The sequence below is a fragment of the Passer domesticus genome, chromosome 8 (assembly GCF_036417665.1).
Source record: "Passer domesticus isolate bPasDom1 chromosome 8, bPasDom1.hap1, whole genome shotgun sequence".
NCBI lineage: Eukaryota > Metazoa > Chordata > Aves > Passeriformes > Passeridae > Passer > Passer domesticus.
Genome location: NC_087481.1, coordinates 11,057,088 through 11,076,170, shown reverse-complemented (window position 1 = coordinate 11,076,170; position 19,083 = coordinate 11,057,088). Strand labels below are relative to the sequence as shown.

General features: G+C 50.6%; 1 long non-coding RNA gene across 1 annotated transcript; it reads right to left on the bottom strand.

Annotated features, from left to right (window-relative positions):
• Positions 1-8,765: 8,765 nt before the first annotated feature.
• On the bottom strand, positions 8,766-12,883 carry LOC135306115 (uncharacterized). The gene is made up of 2 exons (XR_010366967.1): positions 11,166-12,883; positions 8,766-10,979 (listed from the first exon to the last, which is right to left on the bottom strand). It is a non-coding gene; the product is annotated as an uncharacterized LOC135306115 (long non-coding RNA).
• Between the last annotated feature and the right edge of the window lie 6,200 nt (positions 12,884-19,083).

Below are 19,083 nucleotides of genomic sequence, written 5' to 3'. Positions count from 1 at the left end.
CCCCCGGCGTTCGCTCCCTGCAACGGGACAGCGGCGGCTTGGGGCCGGGGGCCGCGCTGCCGAGCGGCGGAGCAGGGGCCGGGCAAGCCGCAGCGGAGGCGGCGGGAGCGGCCGCGCCGCGTGTGTCCTCCGCGGGCCCCGGGAGGAGCCGGGGCCGGGGCCGGGGCCGGGGTCGGGGTCGGGGTCGGGGTCGGGGTCGGGGCCGGGGTCGGGGCCGGGGCCGGGGCCGGGGCCGGGGCCGGGGCCGGGCCAGGCGGAGCCAAAAGCCGGCAATACCACCCCAGCCCCAGGCACTGATCCCCGCCCAGCAGCGCCACCGCCAGCACGGCCAGAGCCGGGCTGGGACCAGACCTCGGTGGGACGGCCGGGGGCGGGCACGGGGCAGCCCCGCCCGGGGCCGGGGGCGGGCCGGGGGCATGGCCCGGCCGGGCACGGGGAGAGGGAGGCGGGGAGAGGAGGGGAGACCGGGAAAGGGAGAGCGGGAGAGGTACGGGTCAGCGGGAGAGGGAGAGGGAGAGGAGAAGGGAATCTGAAGTTTCTTCTCTCGCTGTCGCTGCTGCTGCTGCTGCTGCTGCCGCCGCTGCTGCAACTGAAGCTCCGGGGCCGTTTGTCCCCGTGTCCTTTTGTCCGTTGCCCGCTCGCCCCCGCCCCGAGCCCCACGTTCCCCGAGGGCAGCCCCTGAGCCTGTCCAAACACGGGAACTTTGCCAAGTTCAGCCAAGAGCCAGAGTCTGAACTCCTGCACAGTGGCTCAGGAATCCCCTCGGTCCCTGCTCTGCATTGTCCCTGCTGAGCGTCAAACACTCTCAGAGCGCATTCCCTGAATGCAGAATTTGTACCTGACACAAACACTGCACTTACCTCTCCAGCATTGATTTCCAAGAAAAACAGGGGAAGCCAAACTGTGTGTAGGTCATGGTATCTTAAAATGTCTAAAACGTGCCAACTCATGGATCTTAGAGGTGAGATCTGGTTGGAATTAATGGGATGGACAACTAGTGCAAGATGGAAAAGGGGAGCATAAAAATAAATAGAGAAAAATGTCTTGAATTGTTTCAATTTTCATTTAATTTCTTAAAAGCTCTTTCAGTTTTTTCCAGAAACTTCTCCTCAGTCCTGTATGATTTTTCCAAGAACCTTTCCTGAAGAATGAGGTGCAGCTTCTGTCACAAGGTGTGCCACCAACTGCAGCTTCTCTTGGCTTTCCACACTGTGTGTGCAGCACACTTGCAGCAAAGCAGGACAAATATTTGAAGAACTTGACAGCTTGTTCTTCTCTTTTCCTTGTGGGCTGGGCAGTTGTGCCATTGGTAAGGTTTTCATTGTTACTGTTCTACCCTAAGAAAACATGACAGGCTACCAAGAACTCCTAGGAAATGCAAGCCTGACTGAATGCAGAGAAACAATCTGCAGAGCCTGCAGCCAGAAGTGGAGAGCTGTGTGATCATCATTCCAACACCCCCAAGGACATCTTGAAATTGATCTAGAAGATGAAAATGGGCTGACAGAGGGAGTTTGTTTCTGTGCTCTGTTCAGATTCTTCTACATCTGAAATCAATTCTAAAATCTCCATCTAAATCAAGAGTACAATCAATTCATGAAAAGCACCAGAACAAACTGTACCTCTCAGGAGATGACTGAAAGAATCTGTAAAGGAAAAATGCAGGAGAAATGCATTTCTCAGCACTGCAGTATTTGCCTGCCTGAAACCCTCCTCCATTTCCTCTGCATGGCTAGGTCTTGCAGTGTCAGTTCTGTATTCAGTGGTGCCTCCAGCCCTGAATCCCTTCGTCTACAGCCTGAGGAACCAGGAGCTCAAGGCTGCAGTGAGAAGACTGATCACTGCACATCTTAGGAAGTATTAAACTGATTGCCAATTTCTGCAAATCACTTGTAATAAAAGTCATCACTTACAGCTCTTTTGGTTTGGTTCTTTGATTTCCCTGTCATTTTCCTTTTTAAATATTCTTCCTAAAGCTAGACGATTGTTTCTGCCATTTCTGACTTTGTTTCTCTCCACATTCACCGTGGCCACAGACTGTGACAATGATGGGCTGCAGTCTCAAAGGTTTTAAAGGAACTAAAGGATCTCCCAGCAAAGTTTTCTGCAGAGATACCTCTTTTGTTGCCATCTCTGGAGCTGCAGCAGCAATGTCTGTGTGCAGAGCTGGGGCAGATCAGTGCTGGCCCAGCAGCTGTGCCCAGCAGCAGCAGCAGCAGCAGCATTTGGTGTTGGCAGTGCTGCTGCCGTGGCCCTGCCCCGCTGCCCTGGTGGCCCTGGTGTTGCTGCAGGGCCTGAGTGCTCTCGGGGCTGGGCACAGTCCTGGGGGTGGCAGTGCCGGGGCTGCAGCAGGGACAGGCCATGGGCACTGCTGGGGCAGCGCTGACGCCTCAGGCCAGGCCCTGGGGGCTGCAGGCTCCTTGCCCAGGCTCTCTCAAGAACACGGCCAGGCCAATGCTCAGCACAGAAAAGCCCCAGGCTGAGCAGCCCCAGGCTGGCCGTGGGCAGGCTGGGGGCAAACAGCATGGCTGGGGCTCTGCAAGGGCCCTGGGGGAGATGGGAAGGAGCAGCAGAGCAGGGGCTGATCCATCCCCAGTGCGCTGCGCAGCCCAGGGCAGCGTTCCAGAGCGTCCTGATGGAGCTGCCAACAACATCCCCCCTCTGCAGCCCTGGCCTCTCCCCCAGCTCACACAGGTGCCGCATCCTTGCAGGCACAGCCACGGCAGCACTGGCTCAGGAGCCCCTGTTTGCATTGCACCGAGCAGGCGGGAGCACCCCCATGCTGCTGTTGTGGGGACATGAACCTGAGGGAGCACAAATGCCATCAGCCCCTGGGGCCAGCAAGGGCTGGGGGACACCAGGGAAACCACTCAGCTTTGTCCTGGCCTCTGCAGTCAGCCAGAAAGTTTGATCCTATGAGCTGGGAGTGTCTTGTCCCACTGCAGACACTGTTGCTCAGAGCCAGGGCTGCCTGGCAGCCACCCCCAAACTGCCCTGAGCATTTCCTTTGCTTCACCTCTGCTTTCTTTACTCTTCCCGCCACAAATTTCTTCCTTTTGCCACCCCTGTTCCCTCCCCTGCAAAAAGCCCATCCCTGTTTGCCCTTTCCTCTCTGGCCCCACTCCCCATTCCAGTTCCTGACCTGGCACCATGGGAACATCCCTTGGGGAGCAGGATCATCCTCCAAGTGCTGCAGGAATTGTCTGCAGGCTCCTGCAGTGCCTGCTGCTGCTCCCTTGCCAGAGGCAGCCCAGGCCAGGGGGGCACATCTGGGCTGCTGTGTCTGCCTGTGGGGCTCCCTGTTCTGGGCAATGAGGAGGAGCTGCAGAGGCTCTGCAGGACTGACAGGATGGGCTTTGGGGCTGGCAGGAGAAGCTGAGGCACCTGGGCTGCTGGAGCTTCTGAAGAGAAGGCCCAGGGCTAATTGTGGAACTGCTCCAAGGGTGGTTTCAGAGAATCCCAGAATCATCAAGACTGGAAAAGTCCTTGGAGATCATCAAGTCCAACCTGTGCCCTGACACCAACTTGTCCCTCCTGAGCCTCCTCTTTTCCAAGATAAACAACCCCAGCTCTCTCACCCATTCCTTACAGGCCTTGTGCTCCAGATCCCTCACCAGCCTTGTTGCCCTTCTCTGGACACACTCCAGCCCCTCCATTCCATGTCTTTCCTAAATTGGGGGTCCACAACTGGACACAGCACTTGAGGTGCTGCCCAACCAGTGCTGAGCACAGGGGAAGAATCACTGCCCTGTTCCTGCTGGCCACACCATTCCTGATCCAGGCCAGAAGCCATTGGCCTTCTTGGCCACCTGGGCACACTGCTGCCTCATGTCCAGCCTGCTGTCCATCAGTGTTCCCAGGTCCCTTTCTGCCTGGCTGCTGTCCAGCCACTCTGTCCCCAGCCTGTAGCACTGCAGGGGTTGTTGTGGCCAAAGTGCAGGACCCAGCACTTGGACTTGTTCAACCTCACCTTGTTGGATTTCGTCCCTGGATCCAGCCTGTCCAGGGCCCTGTGCAGAGCCCTCCTACCCTCCAGCAGATCTGCACTTGCACCCAGATTGGTGTCATCTGCAAATTTGCTGATGTTGGATTCAATCCCCTCACGCAGATCATCAGTGCAGATACTGAAATCCACGCTGGCTGGCTCTGATCCCTTGGCCATCCTGTGAATGCCCTGTGATGGCTCTCAAGCTGATCTGTTCTATAACCTTGCCAGGCACCCAGGTCAGGCTGACAGGCCTGGAGTTCCCCAGATCCTCCTTCCAGCCCCTCTTGGGGATGGGCTCACATTGGCACCTCCACTCCTCTGGGACCTCCCTGCTGAGCCAGGACTGATGGTAAATAAATGATGGAGAGCAGCTTGGGGAGCTCATCCACCAGCTCCCTTAAGCCCCTGGGATGGATCCCATCTGCTCCCAGAGACACCTGTGAGCACCTGAGTGGCTCAGCAGGTCCCCAGCTGCTTCCTCCTGGATTCCAGGGCGCCGTTCTGCTCCCTGTGCCCATCTACCAGTGTGCCCTACTTGTCCTGAGGGCAACCTGTCCTAATATTGAACATTGAGACAAACAAGGTGTTAAGTAGCTCAGCCTTTTCCTTATATTTAGTTATTTTATTCTCCACTGCGTCCAATAAAACGTAGAGGTTCTCCTTATCCCTCCTTTTGCCATTAATTTTTAATTATTTTTTTTTTTTAATAGAAGCCACCATGTGAAGTTCTAACTGAGTTATCACCGCTCCACTTTTCTTTCTGTGTAACCTAACATCATCTTTGGAAACTTCCTGAGTTTTAAGTAATTTTTTCCCATGAGTCCCCACAAAAGCTCCATGGGCAGCCAGGACAGTAATTTTTCTCACCAGCTCATCTTTTGCCATACACTGTCCAGCCTGCTCCTTTCTTCTTAAGATTATTTTCTTGAAATGACTCTCTCCTTCCTGGACCCTATTGTTTTTAAGGGCTGTTTCCCTTTAAAAGATCAGTACCTGATTCGGTACTCCCCAAATCAGCATCCTAAACAGGCCAAAGTCTGCCCTTCCTAATTTTAGTGCAGAAGTTTTGTTGCTGCCCCTCCTGCTTACCCAGAATATTGAAAACTTGATTATTTCATGGTCACTGTGCCCCAGGCAACCTCTGACCCCCACATCTGCCACCAGCCCTTCTCTGTTTGTGAAAAGCAGGAGACAGAGCTTTCCTTGGCCTATGGAGTGTTACCAGAAATTTGGTAAAACAGAAAACTCCATAACCCCAATGTAGCATTAAGAAGCAGCATTCTTTATTCAGACGGATGCACAGGGGATAGCTCCTCCCAAAGCCGTGCAGGCTGAGTACAGGAAAGTTTCTGTTTCTTTTCTGTATTTTGCACACATATTCATTGATTGTCCTGGACTAAGCACTCATATGATAATCATTTCCCAGAATCATTAAAATATTTCCCCTCCCCTTTACCCATGTGTTCTTCTGTCCTGGGGGTCTCTCTGGTGGTTCCAGGTGCTCATGGACCCCAATGTTCCAGTGGGCCTGGCTGAGCTGGCAGGACACTGAGGCTGGTGAGCTTCCAGTTCCCCTTCTCACACAATGGGCATTGTGTGGTTTCCATAGGCCTGGGGTTTTGGAGAACAAGCTCCAGGTGTGAGCTCACCTGGTGGAGACAATTGATCATCTGGGAACATGAGGTCACAGAGTGGGCTATGACATCACAGAGTAGGGTATGTGAGGTCATCGAGCAGCTATGACATCATAGACTGCCTCTGTGACATCACAGAACTAGCTGTGACATCACAGGACAGAGGTCTGACATCACAGAGCAGACTATGACATCACAGAGTTGGCTGTGACATCAGAGACCAGCTGTGTGACATTAGAGAATGAGCTGTGACCTCACAGAGCAGGCTGTGACATCCCAGAGGGGCTGTGTGACATCCCAGGAGGGCTGTGTGAGGTCACTGGGTTGCTCACTCTGCCCCAGCTCCCCCTCACAGTTTCTCCCAACAACTCCAATGCTGTTCATGCCCAGCGAGGTCCCTGTCCCCCGGTATCCCCCCAGCCCACCTGGAGCCACAGCCTCCACCGAAGGATGTTCCACAGGATCCAGCCCAGAGCCTGACATGGGGACAAGGGGCCAGGGCTGTGTGACCAGGACATCAAGCACATGGATTATCCAGGTCACTGTGGCCTGGGTTGGGTTCCCCAGGGCAGGAAAGATATCTGGCAGCTGGAGCAGGGTTAGGGAAGGGCCTCCAAGGTAGGGCTGGAGCCCTTGGGCTGTGAGCAGAGGCTGAGGGAGCTGGGCTTGTCCAGCCTGGAGCAGGGAAGGCTGAGGGGCTCTTCATCCCAGCCTGGCAGTGCCAGCCAGGAGCTAATGGAGAACACAGAGCCAGGCTCTTCACCGGGGGGCCTGGTGGGAGACAAAAGCCAGTGGGTGGAAGGGGAAAGAGGGGAGATCAGCCAGGACAGGAGGAGATGAAATGAATCAGGCTGGTTTCAGCATTTCCTCAACCCCAAAAGCAGCCTGACCTTCCTTCTCCGTCCACCACTGACAGCTTTGCAAATCAGGAATTGTTGGAGCTGTTTTGTCCCCACTCCAGGACAAGCATCCTGATACAAGAATTAATTGTGTTTATATCTATCACAGAACCACGTTTCTCTAAAATTATTTTTAATATGGAAATCACTTGTGGATGGTGGACTCATCAGACTCTGCTGGGACGTTGCACATAGCTCAGGGAAGAGTGTGATTGTCATTAAATCGTGTCCTGTTCAACTATGGTCTGTTGTCCATGAAGAGAAACTTTCTGTGCCTCTGAGTCTCACCAGTTCCTGACCCCCAAAGGACACAAACCTGATGAGTTCTGGTTCCCACTCCAGTGGTGCCGCTTGAACCTCCCTCCATAGGCAGAGCAGAGTTCCCTTGTCCCAGGAAGTCCCTGGCAATGCAGGGATGAAGGAAACAGGACAGGCTGTGGGGATCAGGGGCACAGCATGGCCAGGGATTTGGGATGGTTGTGAGTCCAGGGCAGGACCCAGCCCTTGGCCTTGGTGAACCTCATCCCATTGTCCTGCGCCCATGGCTCCAGCCTGTCCAGATCTCTCTGTAGAGCTTCTCGCCCTCCAGCACAGCCACACTCCCACCCAGCTTGGGCTCACCTGGGAACTGACTGAGGGTGCCCTCGATGGCCTTGTCCAGATCAGCAATAAAGAGATTGAACTGACCTGGCCCCAATTCTGAGCCCTGGGAACACCCCTGGATGGGACTCCATTCCTCAGCTGCGCTGAGTGCCAGGGGTTGGATGAGGGAAATGGTGGGGAGGGGGTAGGGACAAAGTCTGATTTATTGTCAGCCATGAAGGGTCTCGATTTTCATATCTGTTCAGATTGCATTAGGATGTGCTGGGGGTCAGTATAACCTGGAGAGTGCTGATATCAATCTATAAACAGGAAAAGAAAACTTAACAGGACAAAACATTTCCCCCTTCATTGTTTTCAATTTAGTTTATTCGCTTTGAATATAGCCCTGAAATCTGCATAATCAACCAGAGAAGAATTGAAACTTAGATGATTCTCAGTCTTTTCTTGGTTGGGTGTTTTGAACAAATATTTATGAGTTTTGCCACTGAATTCCTGCACTGAAGAATTGAAGAAAGAAGAGGCCTCAGGTGCAGTAAAATTCATCAGGAACCCCCAAGTGGCTGAGGATCCATCCCATTCAGAGCAGCAATGAACAGAAATGGGCACAGCTTTGTGGCTGCCCCAGCTTTGGGATGGGCCCTGGGCCTGGAGCAGGAGCAGCTCTTGAGGGCCCCAAGGCCGGGGCTCTTGTGCTGCCCTGGGCACATGGGATGACAGCAGGGGCTGCAGAGCTCTCAGCACCTGAGCCAGAGGGGAGCAGGGCAGCCAGGGAGCCTCCTTTGGCCTTGGTCCAGCACCTTCCCCCATGGCTGGGGCTGAGTCCTGTGTGAGCTGCAGCTGCTGCTGTGCCCTTGGCAGGGGCTGAGGCCGTGGGGCCAGTGGCCAGAGCAGCCTGGCCTGAGCAGAGCTGTGGGGCCAGAGCTGGCTGGGCTGGGCTGGGGAGAGGCCCTTGGTGCTGCCCAGAGCTCAGGGCAGCTGGCAGAGCTTGCAGGGAGCTGGGCTGGGCTCAGAGAGCCTGCCCCAGAAACCATCAGTGTCCATCTCAGCCTGGCTGAGCGTGCAGGGGCAGGACTCAGGCCAGGCCTTGTGGGGCAGCGCCAGCGCCTGTGCAAGGCATTGCAAACAGGCAAGTGCCCCAGAGAGGAGGCTGCTCTGTGCCCTTGGGGGCACGGACAGAGCAGGGAGGGGGCCCAGGACATTTGTCACCACCAGCCTCTATGCCCAGCCCTTGGCAGCCCTGGCTGCTGAGCCCAGCTTTGGCCTGGGCTGAGTTTGGCTGTGGCCCAGCTCCATCCTCCTGCGGGGCTCAGGGCCTGTTCCCGGCCATGGCCAGCCCTGGCCGGCCTCTCTGCTGGCCCAGAGGCCGGCAGAGCCCAGGGCAGGGCTTTCTGTGCAGGCCCACAGGTGCCAGGGGCTCTGCAGGAGCTGGCAGAGGCTGCCCAGCAGGGAGGCCATGGGGCACAGAGCCCCAAGGCTGCTGTGGGCACCACGGCACAGGGGCCATTCCCAGCCGCAATGCTCCTGGCCTGGGCTGGGCCTGCACAGGGGCTGGGGCCACCATGGCTGGGCCAGCACAGGGCCACCAAGGGGCCACGTGTCGTTGTCGAGGCGGTCACGACACAAAGCAGGGACCACAAGCAGTTTCAGATGGCAACAGTTTATTATCGAACATGGCTGACCTTTTATACACTTTTTAATTGTTTATGCTTCTTCTACCCTAACTATTGGATACAATAAATCAACATAACACCATTGGTGAAAAGTTACAGTGACTTAACTAACTTTCTAAATATACTTCATGCAGCTGCGAAGTTCTTATCTTTCTTCAGTCCCTCAATTCTCTTGGTCTCCTTGGTTACAGCCTTGGAGAGAGGTCCTTATCAGCTTCTTCTTTCTTCTCAGCTTCTTCTTGCTCCTTTAGCTAACAGGCCCGCTGTTAGCCCCTTCCACAATTCCCCCTTTTTGTTTTTAAACACAGCTGCTATGGATTTTTGCAGGGCCCTTTGCAAAAATCCAAGCAGAGAGGGGAAACACAAAACAACAATCACAACCATCAACAAAATCAACATTCCCATTCTTAATACAATCATTCCTGTCTTTCATCCATCTATAGGTGCTTTTAAAATTTCCTAACTATCCCATAAAGCCGTGAACTATAACCACCCCAAAGTGCTCAAAAGGAGCTGCAGGAATACTAGAACAAAGGTTCCAAAAACCTGCATTGTCTCGGTCAGCCTAAACCAAAACCACACCCTTTAATTACTATGAAAGCACATGAAGAGCAATGAAATACATATCCTGATTTATATATCTAGATATAGCCTTAGCCAGTGTCATCCACACGTTCTGCTTCAGCTGCGGAGCCATCCATCTTGTCCCTGCCTGCTCGCTCCAGATAAGGTTTGACACAGCGAGCAGGAACCCATCGAGGACCATTATCTGTTAAAACACAAGCATAACCTCTTCCCCAGGTTATTAATCCACTGGGCCAGACCACATGCCAGTAATTAAATCCTTGACCCATACCTTAACATTTCTACGGAGATCTGGTTGCTTAGCATTCAAAGAAGAAAAATGGTAAAAAATTGGAGATAACTGTGAGTCAGGTAGGGGACGCAAGAAGTTTAACACATAAACAGCTTTATCTAATCTCACTTGAGGTGACTCCTGTTGCATTCCCCCTTTTTGTTTATTGCTTGGCCCGTGGGGACATGTGGAATACCTGTTGAATGTTCAATGCCCCAAGCACGAAAGAATGCTTGCATTTTCTGCGAAACATATGCTGGGCCATTATCTGTTTTTATGTGACATGGAACACCTAGGACAGAAAAAGCATGATAAAAATGACGAATAGCATCACGAGTTTTTTCTCCTGTGAATGCTGAAGCAATCATTGCATGAGAAAAGGTATCAACCGTAACATGAACATACTTAAAGCGACCAAATTCTGGCATTTTCGTAACATCTGTCTGCCATTCCTCTAAAGCGGAAAGACCCCTAGGGTTGGTACCATAATACTGAGTGACATGAGTCATGTGACAGTCAGGACAGGAAGAAAGAATTGATCTCGCTTCACCAGGAGACAATTTAAATTGCTGCTGTAAAGCTCGAGCACTTTGATGAAAAAATTGATGAGACAAAATTGCCTGCTGCAACGCATTAGGTATGGTTTTGATTGCAGCAGCAGCTACTAGAGAATCTACATAGGCATTGCCTTCAACAAAAAATCCTGGTAACGATGTGTGGCTGCGAACATGCATGATAAAGTAAGGATGTTTTCGAGCACCAATGACTGTCCATAACTTCACTAACATGGTAAACAATGGTTTCTCTTGGATATTATACAACACTGCTTGATCTAACTGCTTAACCAAATTGGCAACATAGATAGAATCAGTGACTATATTTAGAGAATCAGGAAATAAAGTGAAAGCTAAAAGAACAGCACAGAGTTCAACCAATTGAGGAGATCCCTGCTGAATCATTGTCTCATATTCCCAGTGGTCATCCTTTTTCCAAGCTACAGCTGCTTTTCCGGTTTTCCCGGATCCATCCGTAAAAACCGTTACACCTTCCACTGGAACAGGAGAACAAATTTGTTTTCCTTCAAAAGGAATCTCCTTGGTCAGTTTTAAAATTGGATGAGAAGGTAAATGGTATTTTATTTGGCCTGTAAAACAAGATAAGGCAGACTGCAATTCATGATTATTTTGAAAGCACCATTCAAAATACCACTGTTGCACAGGTATCACAATGGTCACAGGGTCGTGTCCCAAAATTTCATGACAACGCCTGCGGCCCTTGATGATAATATCTGCAAAAAGCTCATAAAGTCCTGGAGCTGTTTTCCGAGATCTGAAAGACAAAAATATCCATTCCAAAATATGCAGTTGATCTTCCCAATTATCACTCCATTGACACAGTATTCCACATGGTATTTCATGGTCTCTCAAAATAAACAATTGGACACCAACAGAGGTATCTATTGATTACACGTATTAATTACATTACCTCAGAGGAATTAATACTATATTGAGCTACCTTCGACTGGAGATCTTGTACAACTCTAGGCAAAGACATGATGACTGTCATCCTGCCTTGTTCCAGGAGCTGCTTTAAAAACTGGAAAAGCCATAGGGTTAGTACAGGCAGCAATTACATCAGCACTCTTCTCCTGAGGTACTTTTGGAGGACCTAATCTTTCTATTATGTCCCAATTATTTTCTTCAACTGCTTTTTTTCTAACAAATTCCCAAAACTCCTGAGGATGTCGAGGAAGCACAGTTACTTGACATGGAGGCAAAGTCCATGGGGCAGTAGGGCTAGAGCTATTAAAAGGTAAACTGACAAGAGTTCCTTGCCCCAACTCAGGTGTTACTGCGGGTGACTCGTCACTTGATTCGCTGTCACTGCTAGGTAACGGAGGATACGACCTTGCAGACTGTTCATGCAGTTGAAAGCGAAGCGGGGGGGCAGATGGCTGGACTAGAGCAGAGGGAAGCGGGGGGGCAGATGGCTGGGTTTCTCTCTCTGCTAAAGACAGTTCAGCTAGCTGGCGTAGCGATGTATCATATACAGGCACCATCGCGAGCTGCTGCGCAGGTGTGAGATACAGAGGTTTAGGAGTCTGATAAGGAGATGCCACAGCAGTTTGCCCAGAAGTTTTGGCAGTTCTCCCAGAAGCTTTGGCAGCTTTCCCAGAAGTTTTGGCAGCTTTCCCAGAAGCTTTGGCATCCAGCCCAGAAGCTCTGGCAGCTTTCCCGGAAGCTTTGGTAGCCTGCCTGGCAACTTCCACAGCACCTGCACCTTCTTCAAGGACAGTTTCAGCAAGTTCCCCATCAGAGGCCCCGTCTGCCTCATCCCCCCCGTCAGTTTCTATTGTCAACCCCGATTCTTCGTCCACATCCCGCTCTGCTTGTTTCTGCTCTGTTTTCCATTGTTTCAATGCCTCAAAGAGCGATCCCCAGGTAACAGCTAGATCGACAACACTTTTATCTCCCGCTCGGATAACTTCCCACAGTCTGTCCCCGACTTTTTTCCATGCCTTAACACTAAATGCTGTACCAGGGTCCGTGCCAAAACCCTGTGATTTAGCCCACAGCAATAAACTTTGAAGGGCATAGTCTGAAGTAAAGATTCCCTTATTTCTTAACAAAACTTTCCATGTAGCCAAAACACTTTCTTCCTCTTTAGATAAATTATTTCCCATTATCGCTAGTTGGTGGCTCACCTAATTCCAGGTGTCTTGATAGGAGAAAATCAGGTCCGGACCTCCCTGTGGCTTTCACCGGCCACTCTCAGCTACACCAACGCCGCCTCCCCCACTACGTCCCAGTGGGTCACGGTTGCCAATTGCTAGGATCCCGAGTATCTTGTTAAGGGTCTTGTATCACGTCAGGGATCACCAAATGTCGTTGTCGAGGCGGTCACGACACAAAGCAGGGACCACAAGCAGTTTCAGATGGCAACAGTTTATTATCGAACATGGCTGACCTTTTATACACTTTTTAATTGTTTATGCTTCTTCTACCCTAACTATTGGATACAATAAATCAACATAACACCATTGGTGAAAAGTTACAGTGACTTAACTAACTTTCTAAATATACTTCATGCAGCTGCGAAGTTCTTATCTTTCTTCAGTCCCTCAATTCTCTTGGTCTCCTTGGTTACAGCCTTGGAGAGAGGTCCTTATCAGCTTCTTCTTTCTTCTCAGCTTCTTCTTGCTCCTTTAGCTAACAGGCCCGCTGTTAGCCCCTTCCACAGCCACGCCGCCGCTGCTGGGGCTGACAGCAAGGCCAGGCACACACAAGCAATTGCTGAGCATGGCCTGCGCTGGCCAGGGCTGACTGTGCCACAGGCAGAGCTCAGCTGCCCTTGGGGGCTGCAGGAGCAGTCAGGAGCCCAAAGAGCCTCCATGGCTGTACTGGAGACCAAGGCTGGAGCAGGGAAATGCAGGGCTGCTGCAGGATGGGGAGGGCATGGAATTCCAGCACACACCTCAGCTCTCTGATGATCCCAGCACCATGCTGGGCTCTGTTTCACACTGGGGCAGAGCAGATGTTGATGGGACAGGAGCCCTGCGGGGCTGGCAGGGACCTGCAGCTTGCAAGGTGCTCTGCTCTCCCTCAGGTGCTCTCGGAGAGATCCAATCCCAGCTGGGCACCTCAGGGCACAAGTGGCACTGCCTGTTCATGGGCACACAGCTGATGTCTGCCTGGAAAGGGGCACAGGTTTTAACACTTGTTACTTTCATAATAAACAAGTGAATCTTTATTATCTGGGTCACTTGAGTGCTTTGAAGAAATGGCAAAGTATTCCCACCAGGAGCAGATATTTCCTGGATCTTCTGGATTCTTCAACTGATGGCAGGAGAAGAAATTCTGATCTTCCCCTCTACATGAGCCACCAATATTCAGTCTAATATTTCATGACCCCGTCCTTCAGGTGTTTGCAGCTCTCCTGTTAAAATGGCCTTGTCTAAGGACGTCTCTTCATTAGGGCAGCTGGATCTATGTCCTTCCCCTTGCTCCCAGGTTATTTCCTGCAGCTGTTCTCAGGTCATTCCAATGTGTATCCCAGGCTTCATGCTTTGAGCTTCAGGGACTTGCCCAATTTCTCTGAAGTTTAAATACCTCTCTAGTCAGCATCTTAGTTGTAGTTTTATCTTTTCTATCACCTCTTCTTAAGTCTCTGTCTAAAATCCTTCCTGTATGGCAATCCCTTGTGGATGGTGGACATGTCAGATGTTGCTGGGATGTCTCAATGAGCTGAGGGAAGGGGTTTGATATTTCTTAAATTTTATCATGTTCACATTTTTTATATTGGCCATGAAGAGAAACCCTTCAGTGCCTCTGAGTCTCACTAGTTCCTGGTCTCTCAAAGGGCACAAACCTGATGAGTTGTGGTTCCCACTCCAGTGGCTGTACTTGGACCTCCCTCCATAGCCAGAGCAGAGCTCCCTTGTCCCAGAAAGTCCCTGGCAATGCAGGGATGAAGGAAACAGGACAGGCTGTGGGGATCAGGGGCAGGGCAGAGCCAGGGAGAATAATGAATTTTGCATTTGATGGAGCTGTGCCTTCTCTTGGCTTTGTTGGCTGACAATAAATGAACATCCCTCTGTGTCTCAGGCAGCTCCTTCTCCAAGGAAAGCAGGTGGGACTTGGAGCCAAGGAGCTGAAAGCTGCAGGTGCAGCCTGGGCTGGAGGGAGCTGAGATTTGCACAAGGCTGCTCTGAGTGCCAGGGCTTGGATGGGGGAAATGGTGGGGTGGGGGTAGGGACAGAGTCTGATTGATTGTCAGCTATGAAGGGTGTTGGCTATATCTATTCATATCTATTCAAACTGCATGAGGAGGTACTTGGATTCAGTGCCAATTGGAGATTGCACATATCAATTTATGATCAGGAAAAAAAAATAGGACCTAAAAAATGTTTTCTCACTCTCTTTGTAAATATTCATTCAATTATACATTCACTTTGAATACACTTATGAAATGTGTTGAATTAACCACACAAGATTTGAAAGCTAAAATCAAATTATTCCCAAAGGCTTGGCTTGTTAAGGTGTTCTGAATGTTAATGAGCCCTGGAACACTGAATTCCTGCACTGAAGAGCTGAAGGCTGAACAGGCCTCTGGAGCAGTGAAATCCAGCAGCAGCCTCCAAGTTGCTGAGGATGTCAGCAGCCCCCACTGAGGCCACCCCTGCCCAGAGACCGTGGGGGAATGGGCAGACAAGGAGAGCGTCCCTGGGGCTGGGCCAGCAGAACTCAGAGGCACCAGCAGCTCCAGCTGGGCAATGGAGTGTGGAATGTGGCTGGGAAAGCCCTGCCTGGGCTGTGCCAAGCAGGACAGACAAGCCCTGACTCCCATCCACTAAAAAACTCTCTCAAGGAGACTTTTAATAGGAATTACAATTGTTTGTGTCCTCTGAGTTGGAGGCGCTGGAGAAATACCAGTACAAGAGATTCTCGGGAGCTCAAATTAATAAAATAGCCTTTACTGGGAACTTTATAAAATCAGAGAAACTATGGCAAAAGGTTTAATATGACATTCAATCAACAAAAAAAACACTTCTCAAAGCATTAACTTTTCCCATTCAATTATACAAACTCTAAGACTGTTCAATTTAACGTTGCTCAAAATTTGAAAGAGGAGGGAATTCAAAGAAGACACAGAGTGAGAAAGACGAAAAAGATACAGAGAGGCACAAACACAGAGCTATCAACTCCTGAATTCCAGCAGCGTTCAGATGGAAATGCCAAGAGGAGGTAGGGTCAGGATGTGTGCTCACCTTGTGGTCAGCCTTCAATACCCCTTGATCTTCCTGGGCCCTTCCCCCAGGTGGTACTTGGGCTCATTTGGTCACTCAGGAGCTGGGCTGGGGCTCCAGAAGTGGCTGTGGAGCATTTCCTGTGCTGTGCCAGGGACTGGCAGACACTGCTGGGCTGGGATAGAGGCTCTGGGGGGATTGGGGTTGCAGGGCAGGGCAGTGCTGGGGTTCCAGGGCAGGGCAAGGCTGGACCTGCCCCTTCCTCCCCCACACACAAGATGTTTCCAGCCAACAATCTCCTCCAGTCTGTCACAGTAGGGAATGTTGGAGATGAAACATCAATTTTGGCAATGATCACCTGGCTGAGAAGGACAATTCTTTTCCACAGAATTGAAAGCCACAGTTCTTGTTTCATTTCTGGTTTGGTTGCCTGGGTTTGGTTTGATTTTGTTGTTGCTTTTTTTCCTTGCTGTGCCTGCAGTGTCCAGTCAGGAGCAGAGTGACTCTTGCCAAGGAACTTTGCGGTGCAGTTGCTTAATATTAAATCTGGTTTTTGCTGATCCCTTGCTGGGGATTTTTCAGCGCTCTCAAGCCCTCGTTCATAGCAGCGTGAAGGAGCCCTGGCCCAGGCTCTGGCCCTGGGGGACACGGGGATGCTGCTGGGGGGTCCCTGTCCCCCTGTCCCACCCCCCAGGGCCTCGGCCCCCTGTCCCTGTGTCAGGCTCTGGGGTCGATCTCGTGGAACATCCTCTGGGGCAGGCTGTGGTCCCCGGGGGACGGGAGTCTCTTGAGAGTCTCTTGTATCATGTGGTGGAAACCCAGAAAAATAATGGTCAGGAAAAGCCTGGTTTATTGGGAACATTCCTGCATAGCAGACAAGATATAGCCTTGTGCAAATGATTCCATGCAGCATTCACATGTCTAATATATTCTTTTCATCTTCCTGGGGAAGCAGAGTTGCTTTATTTACTCCAAGCAATATTTTCTCCCTCCTCCCTGGCAAAGAACAAGCTCCCATCCTGGCAGTGCTCAGGGGTTTACTTAAGGCTTATCACACCCACACTAAGGAGAGTGGAGCAGGTTAATTTATCACTTGTTCCAATGACTGACTTGCCCAGCTGCCAGGTTCAAGAGCCCCAGAGTGCCTCAGGTTGTACAGGATCTCAGAAGGAAAAGCTCCATTGAATTCAGCTGCTGCCACACTGGCCCTCTTTGCCTGTCAAACACATTCAGCTGCTCTTGCTCTGCCCTGTCAAAATCCCCCATAAAATACAAGTGAAAATACCACCCCACCTGTGAGAAAACACAGTTGGGTTCTGCTCAGGGCATTTCAAATTACGTGGGGTAGTTGTGACCTCCCCTTGCAAAGGCAGCATTTCAGGAAAACCAAAAGTTTCTTTTCAGGGACTCACCAGACTCAGGACACCTTCCACTAGATCAGGTTGCTCCAAGCCACATCCAACGTGGCCTTGAACACTTCCAAGGGTAACACAACCACAGCTTCTCTGGAACCTGTTTTGCTCCTCCCAGGTCTAAAATCGCACCCAACTTAGCAGCCTCAGAGATACATTTCTATTCAATAGCTGCATTTTTCTAGGAAAGAAACATGGCAAACCTTGTTTGCATCTGACTTGGCAAAATCAACACAAGCTCTGAAGAAAGGGCTGCGGCCCACTTTTCTTCCTTTTCCCCATTTGGTGGAATATTTCCATTCTGTTGTTGTTTGGAGCAGTATTTTAATCGATCTGGCTGAGGCTGCTGAAAATAGTACAGCAAGTTACCTGTGTGAGAGGTGTAAACTGAGCTCTTGCACATCCAGTGTTTCTGTTGTTGGAAGTCTTCAATCCCACCTCTCGCTGGGATGAAATAGGTGCTACTCATCCAATTTCTAAAGTATCACACATCGACCTGACACTATTTGAAGACTTAAAAATAAGCGCAAATTTAAACAAACCTCTGATCCCTTCCATTTCCTCTGTTCCACAGTTGATGACAGAAGACAGGAGAGAAAGATTGTTTTGGGAACAATGTTTTCAGGACTCTAAAAAGAATATCAAACCTGCTCTGCCACACTCTCAGCTGTTACAGCCCCAAAAAGCACCGGTTGTCTTTGCACACAGAGTCACAATTGTGATGGGATTTCTACCACACCACAGGACAGCCAATTTTTGTTGGTTTTGTTTTTTTTTTTTTTTTTCCTGGGAATAACTAGAGTACTTCTGGGTAGCAAGGCAAACATGTGCCTCTTCTAATGGCCCTTGAAAGTGGATGTGTGAAATGAGGTAGACAAAGCCAAAGGCCAGCTGAACCTGGGATCTCTGAATGGGTCTTGACATTCTTCCCAGGAAGATGAGTGGCAATCACTGTTCTGCCAGGGAAAGGGCATCTGCTGGCAATGTGGTCTAGAAAATATGCTTTCTGCTCCTCTCAGAGCCAAAATTCCTACCCATTTCTCCGAAGTCCTTCTTAGATAAGGACCATGTTCAGCTGAGTGACAGTGAATCAAACTGGCAAGCCAGGAATACATTGCCCTGCACACAACATCCTCCATTCCCATGGATGGTTTCTCACTGGCACACAGGAGGAAGGAAGGAACCCAAATGCATCCCTGTATATCAAGTCACACATGTTGAGGGATGAACAGATCTCACGGGGATATGGAAACCTCTCCTGAAAAGCAGTTCAGAGAAATCCTGAGCTGTTTTGTGCTGCTAGGCATGAAGATGCTCAGGGTCTTCCACAGGTGCTCAGCAGGCAGCAGGTTTGTGCCTGGATGTCACTCTGCAAATGCCAGTGGCTCAGCTGAGAGCTCTGGCAGTGACTGACACCGCACTGAGAGGGGCCACAGTCCTGCAAGGGTCTTTCATCAGGAGCAAACAGCAGCCTGGAGGGTGGGCAATGCTGGATCTGTACCACTGCGTGCTCATCCTTCACCTGAATGTGGAGCTGCCCCCAAAGTTGCCATGCATCACTTTTTCTTTTTCTCCTCTTGGGTATATTTTGGAGCAGCTGTTCTATGTGGCTTTTGATGGTGATCCTGTGGCAAGCAGCCATTTGCCTGCTGTGCTATCCTTGCAACTAATACTATCTCTTCATTTCCTTTGGTTTTATTTGCGGTTCTTTTATCTATTTGTTTGATTAGTTTGCTGCATGGGTTTGTTTGATTGATTGATTTGGGTTTATCTCTGATTTGGCTTGAGTTTTTTGTTTGCTTTTTCATAAATGACTGGTGAAGTTGGCAAAGCCAAACTCAAGATAATGTAAACCAGGATCAGCTTTTCAGAAATTGCTTTTGGCTGGGTTTAGCTGCATCCCCTAGGCTCAGGATCACCAGTATATTTTCAGGTTTTGCTCTGCATATCAGCCTGCCCAGACTCCGCTTGGTGTTTCACAAATGGAGAAGAAAATGGACATTTTGACAAGCTTCCTTTCAAACTGAAAAACCTGGGTCAGCATGACAGAAAAGAAGAAAAATAAATCACCAGTTAGAACAGAACCAGTGTCCCACCATCTTCCCCTCCACTGTTATTAATTTTGTACATTTAGAGGCAAACCTGGGTCTAAAGCTTGCATCTCTCAGTTCCTGATGCTATTTGCTACCCTGCAGCCTTGACTGGCCCTGATGTGACTGACTGCTGGGCAAGTGGGGCTGGGGATGGTCAGCCTGGAGAGAGGAGACACTGGGCG